General features: G+C 36.9%; 1 protein-coding gene across 1 annotated transcript in view; it reads left to right on the forward strand.

Annotated features, from left to right (window-relative positions):
- Window positions 1-11,955, forward strand: part of LOC125855112 (probable inactive ATP-dependent zinc metalloprotease FTSHI 4, chloroplastic) — a 460,535-nt gene that overhangs the window by 162,114 nt on the left and 286,466 nt on the right. The window lies entirely within an intron of this gene.

The raw sequence follows: 11,955 nt of genomic DNA on the forward strand, positions 1-11,955 counted from the left end.
GACTTGTCATCAGTTGATATGAGTTCGAAGAAGTGTTCAATCTTATCGACAACATTATCCTGGTCCTGAGTTTCATCTCCGCTCTTTATTAGAGCTAGGCTCTCCTTGTAATTGAAAACACAATTTGTTCGGTCCATTTGAATTCCAAGATCTGTAACTTCACATGTTGTAGGGTCATACAGCACCAGCTGCTTAGTTTCTGTAATTTCGAAAACAATCATATCATTCTCCCAGATGTCGCGAGGCCAATGAGGATCTATTCGAGGTTGAACAGTAACAACTTTGGACCAGCTAACATTGCAAGCGAGTCGCCACGCAATGTAAGCTTCTTCCAGTGTTCATTTGGAATATTTGGGAGTTGCATCTCCCCAAACTGTTGTTCGCTGCCCATGTCAAATGAGTGAATCTCATTTACACAGCAATGAACTCCAATAATAAACCCCATTGAGATAAGTGGCGTCAAAGACTGGGAGGGAGTTCTAGGTTCATCCATGAAGAATAGACACACAGAGACATGAGGGTAAATTTTTTCCTGCAGCCAGCAACACAACTGAAATTACCGACCCCTGGAAGGTAAAGGAGAACTTTTTGTTTAGGGATCACACCCCGAACTATATTCTTACGGAGCAAGGAGAATTCAACAGACTTTACGAAAAAGTGTTGTGCCATTGCTACTTCAAAGGAGGAGACGGGCACAATTGTTCTTCTGATGAAAATGTTCCTCTTTGAAACACGCACTTTTGATGAGAGAAAACCAGTGCTTGCACACACATTTATTTGAAACGCAAGTGGCAATCTTGATAGAATATCAACCACAATATCGGACAATGACCATCCATACCGGTGGCCGCTTGCTCCCCAATCTTTTACATGGAAATATTTGATTGGAAAAAACAGAATTACACAACTTACAAACATATTGATGTGAACAGATCTACAAAACGTGCATTAATAGAACAAATTAAAAGTGTAAGAAAGAAATCAAGCAACAGTTATACCATGTTATCAAACTTAGCAAAAAAGAGTAAATTACACATTTGGCCAATAATTCAGCAAAGTAGTCAAATGTATGAAACAAATAAACTTTATGTTCTTATCAATGACCAAAGTATAAATAGGACATGATGAATGAGTAGAAGCCAATAACCCAATAGTAATAGGTTCATCCAGCTAATATATTAGTACTATTACTCAGAAAATGAAAGATCAAAGGGGGGAAATTGGTTTTCAATTCTTGACATCATTCGTTCACGTAATAGTTGTACTACTTCATTTGCTCGATCAGTATTATCCTGGTCTTGAAACTCATTTCCTTTCGTAATTAGAGCTAGGCTCTCCTGATAATAGAAAACACAACAGCCAATAAGCCTCAGCTGAATTCCAAGATCTGTAACTTGACTTGTTGTAGGGTCATATAGCACCAGCTGTGAAGTTTCTGTCAGTTCAAAAACAATCTTATTCATCATTCTCCCAAATATCGTTAGGAAAATGAGCAGCATCTATATGAGGTTGAACCGTAAACACTTTGGACCAACTTCCCTCTTGTTTCTTTTCATATATGGATGCCATACACTCATCACTGACTAACATTGCAAACGAGTCGCCACGCGATGTAAGCCTCCCCCAGTGTTTACCTGGAATATCTGGGCCTTGCATCTCACCAAACTGTTCGCTCCCCATGGCAAATGACTGAATCTTGCATATATTATTATCGAGGATCCTACAACTCCAATAATAAACCCCGTTGAGATATGTGACAATATAGGGCAAACCTGAGGTAAAACTGGAAGGGAATTGTAGGTTCTTCCATGAGTTATTGCATGAGGAATAGACATAGACAGACATATGAAGATAATAGCCCTGTCCCTGTCCCTGATCATCAAAGAATACTCGAATCCAAGCAACCTTATAATCCTGAGTCAACTGGTCAAACCCCAATCCGAATTCATGATCATAGTTACAGAAGAAGTTCTCAGTCGCAAAAGGTGCAGGAGGCAGAGGCCGGAACTCTCTGGTGGCAGGATTCCACAAACACAAGCGGACACTGTATCCACAAAAAAATTCCTGCAGTAAGAATAAGCCATTAACTGGGCCAGCAACACAGTTGAAATAATCGATCCTTGGAAGATGAAGGAGAATTTTTTGTTCAGGGGTCACACCCGGAACTATTTATTCAGGGAGCAAGGAGACTACAGCAGACTTGAAGAGGGTGTGTTCTTCCTCTTCAAATTTCAAGTTGCAAATGAGGAAACGGGAACGATTGTTCTTGTGATGAAAATGCTTCTCTATGAAACTCTCACTTTTGATGAGAACATACCAGTGCTTGCACACACATTTGAAACGCAAGAGTGGTTCCACTGGCAACATCAATATATAAAATATCAACCACAATAACAATCCATACTGATGGTCCTTCGCTCCCCAATTTTTTACCTGGAAATATACTGTCAAATAGAATAAATATAATGACACAGCTTACAAACATATTTCAAAGAGAAGAGATCTAGAAAACATGCATTAATAGAACAAAAGTGCAACAAAGAATTTTTTATGTTAATTTCCATAGGAAAGTGTAAACATGGGAATTCATACTAAAAAACTAGTCATTTGGTTGTCTAGTATTTTCATTAGCCCATCAATGGTTTTGTTTTTGTTCTACAGCTCAACAACTTAGCATATGCAACTATTTTACAGACATAGGCATAAGAGGAAAATGTTAGAATATGCACAACGTAAGCATTATTTAGAATCACAAACATACATAATAGCATAATAATGTAAACTGAATAAATTGTAAAACTCTAACCTTTTGTAGCTTTCACACAACTCGTTCAGGGACTGAGACTCCAAGATTGCAGCCTTCTACTAATTCCTGACTAACTATTTCAATCAAGTCTTGTGTGGACAAGAAAATTTTCAGAAAAAACCACCCTATTTATACTTTTCAGCAGAAGGGAAGGTTTGAAAGATGAAATGTTTCTAGTCATAATTAATAGTCATTAAATACCTTTAAATGTATTTAGACACCGTTAAGTGTATTCAACAGGCATGATCAATAGTCATCAACAAACATTAAATACCATTAAGTGTATTTTGACACCGTTAAGGGTATCCAACAGCCATGATCAATAGTTATCAACAACCACAAAATACCATTAAGTGTATTTAGATAGTCATTTAACACCAAGGGTATTCAACCGTCATTAAACATCATCAATAGCTATTAATAACTATTAAACACTATTATTTTCTTCTTTCATCTTCTAAGGAAACAAAGAAACCCAGTATCCTCTTTCTTCTTTTAAGGAAATAGTTTTTTTCTCTTTTAAACTAATAAGAGTCAAAAACGATTATTCCTAAACTAGAAAAACATACTAACAATCCTTTTCTTTTCCGAACTCGATCAATTAATGAGACATAGCATGGACCGCAAATTTATTAGCAGAGACTTCTAATTATAATATTTAATTCGTAAATGCATTAATTAACCATATCATAATAAATCACAGATTGTACCACCAAAAATCTATAACTGCACTCCTCTATTTAATTTCAAATTTTTTTACCTTTTTTTTACCGTTATAACTTATTTGACTCCCCATGTTAGAATTCAACACCAATCAATTAAATCAAACTTCTAAAAAATTTAATCCATTGATTAATTTAATTCTTTATCTTTATGCTTAAATTAATTCACATGACGGATATACGTATATAATCTACCTGCAGGGTTTTCACGTGACTACTTATAAGCAATCATAAAGGGGTGTCTTCTTTCTCATATTCGAGATATGGATCTATCAACTAATTATTATTTCACGAATATAATTTGTTATTATCCAATCCATTAGGAATATTTTGACTCATCATAGAGTCTCACCTTTTAATAGATTAAAATAATAAAACAAACTATATAGATCATAATAAATGCATCAAGATTAAGAGTATAAGCTCATATAATGGACTAGAGATATTATTTATTGAAATTCAGAACCTAAACACATATCTCAATTTGATCCGTTCAATACATACAAAATGTACTAATACAAGAAGTTGAAATTTTACCATTCACATAATTAAGATTGAATTATATTTAATCTTGTGTTACAATCATCAAGATGTTTGCCCAACTTCATCTTTAATTGTGAACATTTAATTTATAACTTATAAGAACCGTCAATTTTAATCTTCCGCGTATGAGTTAAACAACTCCATACCCAAAAATCATCTACTATAGAAGTAATGGACACACATATAAACACAATGATCTATTCAAACAAAGACTTTATTGTAATAAATAACATAAAATGTAAAGTCTTTACAAGAGATTAAAATCAATACTATAACTCAACCATATGGTTAATAGTATATCCAACAATAAACTCCTTGTACCAGTTCATCTCAGAATACTTTAATCAATCTCAGAAGGTGCAGAGGCCGGTTTTAAGGATGGCACTCCCTCTGTTAATTTCAATTTCCATAGAAAAGCGAACAAATAGAAATTCATACAAGACTAGAAAAGAACTGGCAATGCTTCTCTAGACTTTTCATTAGCCAATCAAAGATTTCCTTTTTGCTTTCCTCTACATCTCAGCTTAGAATATACAACTATTTTGCAGGTAATCTACGGACCATTAAGCAGTAAACGGCTGCCGGTTAGTTCTGAGTTATTTATGTATCAAAATCAGCACATCAAGTACGGTATTTGACTATTGGTTTAAATGTATAATTTGAAAACAAAACATATGTATTATTTATGCAAGGCAAAAGATGGAATAACCAAACTCAACATAACTAATTAATGTGTTAACTCTTTCGATTAATTTAATCGATGTTATAGAATATAATAGGCATAAATATTATATCTTCCATATATAGCTAACTTAATTATAGGAGCAGATTCTTATTTAATTTACTTTGATTAGTTTCCTTTCATAGAAGCATATGTATTTGTATAAGTATCTTATCTTGATGAATAGAAAGACACAAGTCATTCTCCATATAATATAAGTTACATGGTATCAGAGAAAATGTCTAAGCTGGGATTGTGGCTTTGCCGAAAGTCACTGTGACTTCGCCGGAAGCTACTGTAGCTTCGAGGAAGTAGTTAAGAGCCCTATCTTTCTATTTCACCTTCGCATCTGGACACCATTTCTGTGCTAAGAATATTTTGTTAGAGATCTGTTCGTGAACTCAAATCTGAAGTTTGAGTCATTCTGGAGCTGTTTCGAAGAGGTTATTTTTTCGAAACTCGAAACTTTCAAACGGAGTATCAAAGAAGACGATCTGTCCATCCTTCTATTTTTTGGGTTGTTGTCCAGAAAATCTATTGGCTTCTCAGACATTGTTGCCTTTTCCAGTCAAGATCCCCTTCGTTTCTGATTTTTCGGCCAAAGTGGTCTTGGAGCTGTCAGATCTGGTTAGTCATTTTATTTTGGTGATTGTATTGTCTTTTTTTGGGGATTATAGGTTGTTTGGGACTTGTTGGTTTCTCAATCAATTCATTTTGGTACCATGAGTGTTTTGTTGGGAATATGACTGACGGTAATCAGGGAACTCAAAGGTCTGATAAAATTATTTTGATTTCCGCAAAGGAGTTTGCTGAATTCTCTCGATATCAGAAATTATTGAAGGAATCAACTTCAGTTAGTGCCTTTACTTAATCAGATAAAACATGTCTTATCACCTCTTCAAATAAATGGGTGATTGATTCAGGTACCTCAAATCACATGACCGGTAATCCTAACATTTTTACTAGTTTTCAGTCACACAAAGCTCCCTCTCCGATTACTGTAGCTGATGGATCAACTTGTAACAGTGTTGGATATGGGACTGTTAAACCAGCATACACTATTACCTTGTCATCAGTATTAAGTCTACCAAAGTTGGCCTTCAACTTGATTTTTGTTAGCAAAGTTACGAGAGACCTTAATTGTTATATTTTGTTCTTTCTGGATCATTGTTTGTTTCTTGATTTTAAGACGAATCAGGTTATTGGATGAATGGGGGCCTCAGTCTGTTGTATGCTCTAGTGTTGTGTCTCCATTTGAAACACATTGTCGATTAGGACATCCTTCTCTACCTTTGCTAAAGTAGCTTTGTTCGCAATTCCAGAATATTTCTTCATTAGAATGTGAGTCATGTCGATTTGCATCATCGCAACTCATTAAGTCCAAGGGTTAATAAACGGGATGAGTCAACTTTTGAGTTGGTTCATTCTGATGTTGGGGACCATGCCCTATCCTTTCCAAAACTAGGCATAAGTATTTTATTACTTTTGTGGATGACGTTATCGTATGACTTAGATTTATTTCATGAAGAGTCGCTCAAAAGTGCTTACTCACTTTTGTGCCTTCTATGCTGTCACGCCCCGAGCCTACACCCAGGGCGGGACCGGCACCCGGAGACCATTTCTGGCCCCAAGCGAACCCTTGGCCTGGCTTTCTTAACTCAGTGGAAACCTAACTCACTGAATAACTTCATGCAAAGCAAGATCATAAAACAACTTAACTGATACAAATCTGGCCATAAAGGCGCCTCGGGTCTCAAAATAGAGTATTTACATATATATACATAGATAAGAGACTCAAAACTAGCTGACTGACTGCCTGTCTATGAAGCCTCTAAAATACTGAGATGGATGTTGGGACAGACCCGCAACATCCTAATAAAACAAAAACTAACACAAAAATAATTGAGTCCTCCGGAATGCAAGGAGGCTCACCACTGACTCTGGAGTGCTCAGCTGGATCAACGACGTGCAGGATGCTGATCCGGGGTACCTGAATCTGCATCATCAAACGATGCAGGCCAACTGGCATCAGTACATGGAATGTACAAGTATGCAAGCTGGGAAACTAAGCAACAAAGGCTAGAAGGAAAATCTGAAAGAAACTGAATAGCTTACCTGGCTCAACTCAACTCAACCTGACTAATTTCTTTCAATATAAGGCAATTTAAAACAAGTGCGATATAAAGAAAGACTGTTTAAAACATGCTATAAACTCTGTGTGTATACAAAGATACTATAAGCCTGAAATGTATATAGAAATACAATGAACTGATGTATATAAAAATACAAAAATCTCTGTGTATGAAAATACAATAGCTGCTGTGGGAGTTTCTCTAACCGACAACCATCACATAAGAGCTATAGTGATGATACAACAATCGACCTCACACTGCCAGAGCATCTTATACCCGGCCAAATGTATAAGACCTGAACTGCCTAATGGATCCACTAGTCTAATCTGAAAAGGATTCATCTAAAAAGTATGATCTTTTTCTACCCATGGTGGCTAACATGGTTCTATGGGGGCTGTGGGTTCTTTGAACGCTCCCCCAATTCGGTGCTCGATACTACTCCCAAAATGTACTGGCTCTTATGTTTTTAAAACATATTTATTCCTGCTGATATGAGATAATTACTCAAAAACTAGCCCGAAGGCCCCTTTGGAAATCTCAATTTCCAACCTTATTTAAATGTAAAGACATTTCTTTGAAACTTCTTTGGGAATACATAGTTCCCTAATAACTTTGAGAAACGAACTCAACTTTAAACTCATGACTTAATTTGAAACTGAGACTCTTACTCGACTTGAAACTATCTTTCCTTGAATCGAAATTATGAATTCAAGGTGTTCGATCACATGTTATGGAGGGATTCTTGAACGCTTAGACGTACTTTGGAGTGTCGGAAACAACTGTAAAACATAGGTATAATACTTTGGAACATGCATGAGAAAGGGAGAAAAGAAATGGGGAAACTTGGCTGAGACTTCAGATTTCTGGTGACACAAAAATGGCATTTACGGACGCCATCAACGGACCGTAGATGGACTTACGGTCCGTCCTGCAGATCCGTAGATCACGTCAGAGACTTCCCCAGAATTCATTAAAAAAAAAAATGACTAAGTGTTGACCTACGGTCCGGACTTACGGTCCGTAGGTCAGGTCACGGACCGTAGGTCGTGCCCGTAGATCAATGCCCCAAAAACCCAACTTCTGTCCCGATTGACGGTTGACCAGTACGGACCGTCAATCGATCTACGGTCCGTAGGTCACGTCCGTAGATGGGGAACGATAGCCAGAATTTGCTGAGAATTGATGGTGAATCAACCTAAAAAGGGGTCAAAACTCTTAGAATCATAATTCCCTCAACATACAATGTGTTTCAACTCAAATACACAACCCAATCATGTCTCACACGGACAAAAACAACTTCAACAACAACACCAACAACATTAACAACAACTAACAACTTCAACAACTAACTCCAATCTTTTCTCAAATCATAGAATAAGCTTGGTGTGTGTGAGGGAAAGGATCAACCCACACAAAAACTCACATACCTTGATAGGGATCACCCCCGATGAAAATCCACAATGATCTTGTTGATCTCCTCTTTCTTCTCTTCTTCTTCTTCTCCTTCTTCTCTTCTTCACTCTCAAGAACCCTAACTCTTTCTCTTTCAAAATGGGACAAAATGATCCAAAGATCAGCCTAATACAACAATATGACCCCAAAAGAAAATGATTTGTGAAAAGACCAAAATGCCCTTAAATTTCCGGATGGATTTCCCTTCCAACTGCCCAACTTCTAAAGGGCATAACTCGCTCATACGAACTTGGAATCGAGTAAACTCAGTGGCGTTGGAAAGATCGTTCCAAGGGCTTTCCAAACATAATTGGAAATACTCCTGGATCATCCTGAGCTAGGAGTTATGACTGCTCAAAGTTGGCCAAAAACTCACTGATTTCCACACTTAGCCAAATTTCCAGATTTTTAAATCTTTCCAAAAATATTTCCAAATTTCAAGCTCCTTCAAAGCCACTTCAAATAGTCGGATGTTACATATGCTGAAGTCAAAACACAATTCAATGCTTCGGTACGTATTCTAAGGAGCGACAATGCTAAAGAATATATGTCAGAATCATTTCAATCATATATGAGACAACACAGTATTCTCTACCAGTCTTCATGTGTTGATACACTCTCTCAAAATGGAGTTGCTGAGAGGAAGAATAGGCATCTACTTGAGACAACTCGAGGACTTTTGTTCCAAATGAAGGTTCCTAACAGTTTTGGGCAGATGCAGTCTCTACGGCTTGTTTTCTAATTAATCGTATGTCATCCACTGTTCTTGCTGGTAATGTGCCTTACAGTGTTCTGTTTCCAAACAAGACACTATTTCGAGTAGAACCTAAGATATTTGGAAGCACTTGTTATGTTCGAGATGTTCGGTCATCTATCACTAAATTGGATCCAAAGGCATTGAAGTGCGTTTTTTTGGGATATTCTCGTCTTCAAAAGGGGTATCGATGTTATTTTGCTGAACTTGGCAAGTATTTGGTATCAACTGATGTGGTATTTTTAGAGACTACACCGTTCTTTTATGCACCTCTCATTTCTACAAGTCAGAGGAGAAAGATGAGTGGTTAGTATATGAGGTCATCTATGTTTTGACTGAAGAATCAAATATTGTCCCTCCATCTCTCAAATCATCTATTGAGGATCAATCGAATATTGTACCGTCAGCTCCTGGACCATCCACGGTAGTAAGACCTCCGGTTGTACAAGTTTACTCAAGGAGGCGAGAGGCCAATGATACATGTCTTGCACCAGTCCCTTTGTCATCAGATCCCCATTCGCCTGATCCTCCAAATGATCTTGACCTCCCTATTGTTATTCGCAAAGGTACATGTAGTTGCAAATCTGCATATTCCATTGCTAATTTTGTTTCCTATGGTCATTTATCCTCTATGTCTAGATCTTTTATTGTTTCTCTAGACTCTGTCGTTGTTCCTAAGACAGTTAAGGAAGCCTTGAGTTGAGTCGCACTGGATGGTATAATGCAATGCTTGAGGAGATACATGCACTAGATGAGAATCACACTTGGGACTTGGTGGATTTACCACAAGGAAAGAAGGCACTGGGATGTAAATAGGTCTTTGCGGTCAAAGTTAATCCAGATGGCTTTGTGGCTAGACTTAAGGCTCGACTAGTGGCTAAAGGATATGCTCAGACTTATGGGGTGGATTATTCAGACACATTTACTCCGGTGGCTAAACTGACTGTTGTTCGCTTATTATTTCCTTATTTGCATCTAAGAATTGGCCGTTGCACCAGCTAGATATCAAGAATACATTTCTTTATGGTGATCTCCAAGAAGAAGTGTATATGGAGCAACCACCTGGATTTGTTGCTCAGGAGAGTATGGGAAAGTTTCTCATCTAACGAAATCCTTGTATAGTTTGAAACAAAGCCCTCGTGCTTGGTTTGGCTAATTTAGTGAAGTGGTTCAGGAATTTGGGCTGAAAAAGAGCATGTGTGATCACTCAGTCTTTTATGAAGAATCAACAAATGGCATTATTCTTCTTGTCATATATCTTGATGACATTGTTATTTCAGGAATTGATTATTTGGGGATCTCTTCACTCAAGTCATTCTTGCATACTAAATTCCACACAAAAGATTTGGGACAGCTAAAATACTTTTTGGGAGTAGAAGTAACTAGAAGCAAGAAGGGAATCTTTCTATCTCAGAGAAAGTATATCCTTGACCTACTTGTGGAAACTGGAAAGTCAGCAGCCAAACCTTGTAGTACACTGATGGTCCCTAATGTGCATCTGACTCGAGATGATGGCAGACCCTTTGATGATCTAGAGAGATATAGTTAGTAGGGAAACTAAACTATCTCACTGTAACTCGTCCAGATATTGCTTTTGCGGTAAGTGTTGTTAGCCAATTCATGTTTGCACCTATAGTCAAACATTGGGAATCCTTGGAACAGATCTTATGCTACTTGAAAAGATCCACGCGACTTGGCATTTTATATGGTAATCACGAACATACTCACATTGAATGCTTTGTTGATGCTGATTGGGCTAGATGTAAAACCAATAGACGATCTACTACTGGTTATTTTGTCTTTGTTGGTGGTAATCTCGTGTCATGGAGAAGTAAGAAACAAGGTGTTGTATTCGGATCCAATGCAGAATCTCATTATAGAGCTATGGCATAGTCCACATGTGAGATCATGTGGATCCATCACATATTGACAGAAATTATAATGAGACATTCTACACCAGCAAAACTCTGGTGTGATAATCAAGTTGCTCTTCATATTGCCTCAAATCCTGTGTATCACGAAAGAACAAAGCATATCGAGGTAGATTGTCACTTTATTCGTGAGAAGATCCAAGATAACTTGATTTCCACCGGTTATGTAAAAACATGAGAGCAACTAGTTGATTTGTTCACAAATGCGTTAAATGGAGCTCGGGTTAATTATCTTTGTGACAAGCTGGGCATGATCAACATCTATGCTCCATCTTGACTGAGAGTGTTATAGAATATAATATGTGTAAATATTATATCTTTCATAAATAGCTAACTTAATAATAGGAGCAGATTCCTATTTGATTTCCTTGATTTACTTTGATTAGTTTCCTTTCATACAAGCATATGTATTTGTATAAGTATCTTGTCTTGATGAATAGAAAGACACAACTCATTCTCCATATAAAATAAGTTACAACCGACAACACTTGGAAAATTAGCTAGTTTAAGTTGGCACTTCTTGCAAGTATTTCTAAAAGTTGAAATTTTAAAGACGCAAAGAATGATCAAAATTGGGCAGGATATAACTTAGAAGCAAAACCCTAATCACCAAATTCAAAAATATAAATAGAAGGTATTATAGAAAGAAATTGAGATCTAACCTTACAAAGGTGATGAAGAATGAATAAATGAGATGGATGTGTCACACCCCGAGCTTACATCTTGAATGTGGCCGGCACTAGAAAGCCATTGTTGTTCCCATATCGGTGCTCAATAATACTCCCAATAATATATAACTCATCCTCATATGTTTAAAAACATAATTCTCCTCAATTTGAGATAAATTTGTAAGTCGGTGCTAATTTATTGGTTGATAAAATTCTTAAATCAATT

Source organism: Solanum stenotomum, chromosome 2 (assembly GCF_019186545.1).
Source record: "Solanum stenotomum isolate F172 chromosome 2, ASM1918654v1, whole genome shotgun sequence".
In the NCBI taxonomy this organism is placed as follows: domain Eukaryota; kingdom Viridiplantae; phylum Streptophyta; class Magnoliopsida; order Solanales; family Solanaceae; genus Solanum; species Solanum stenotomum.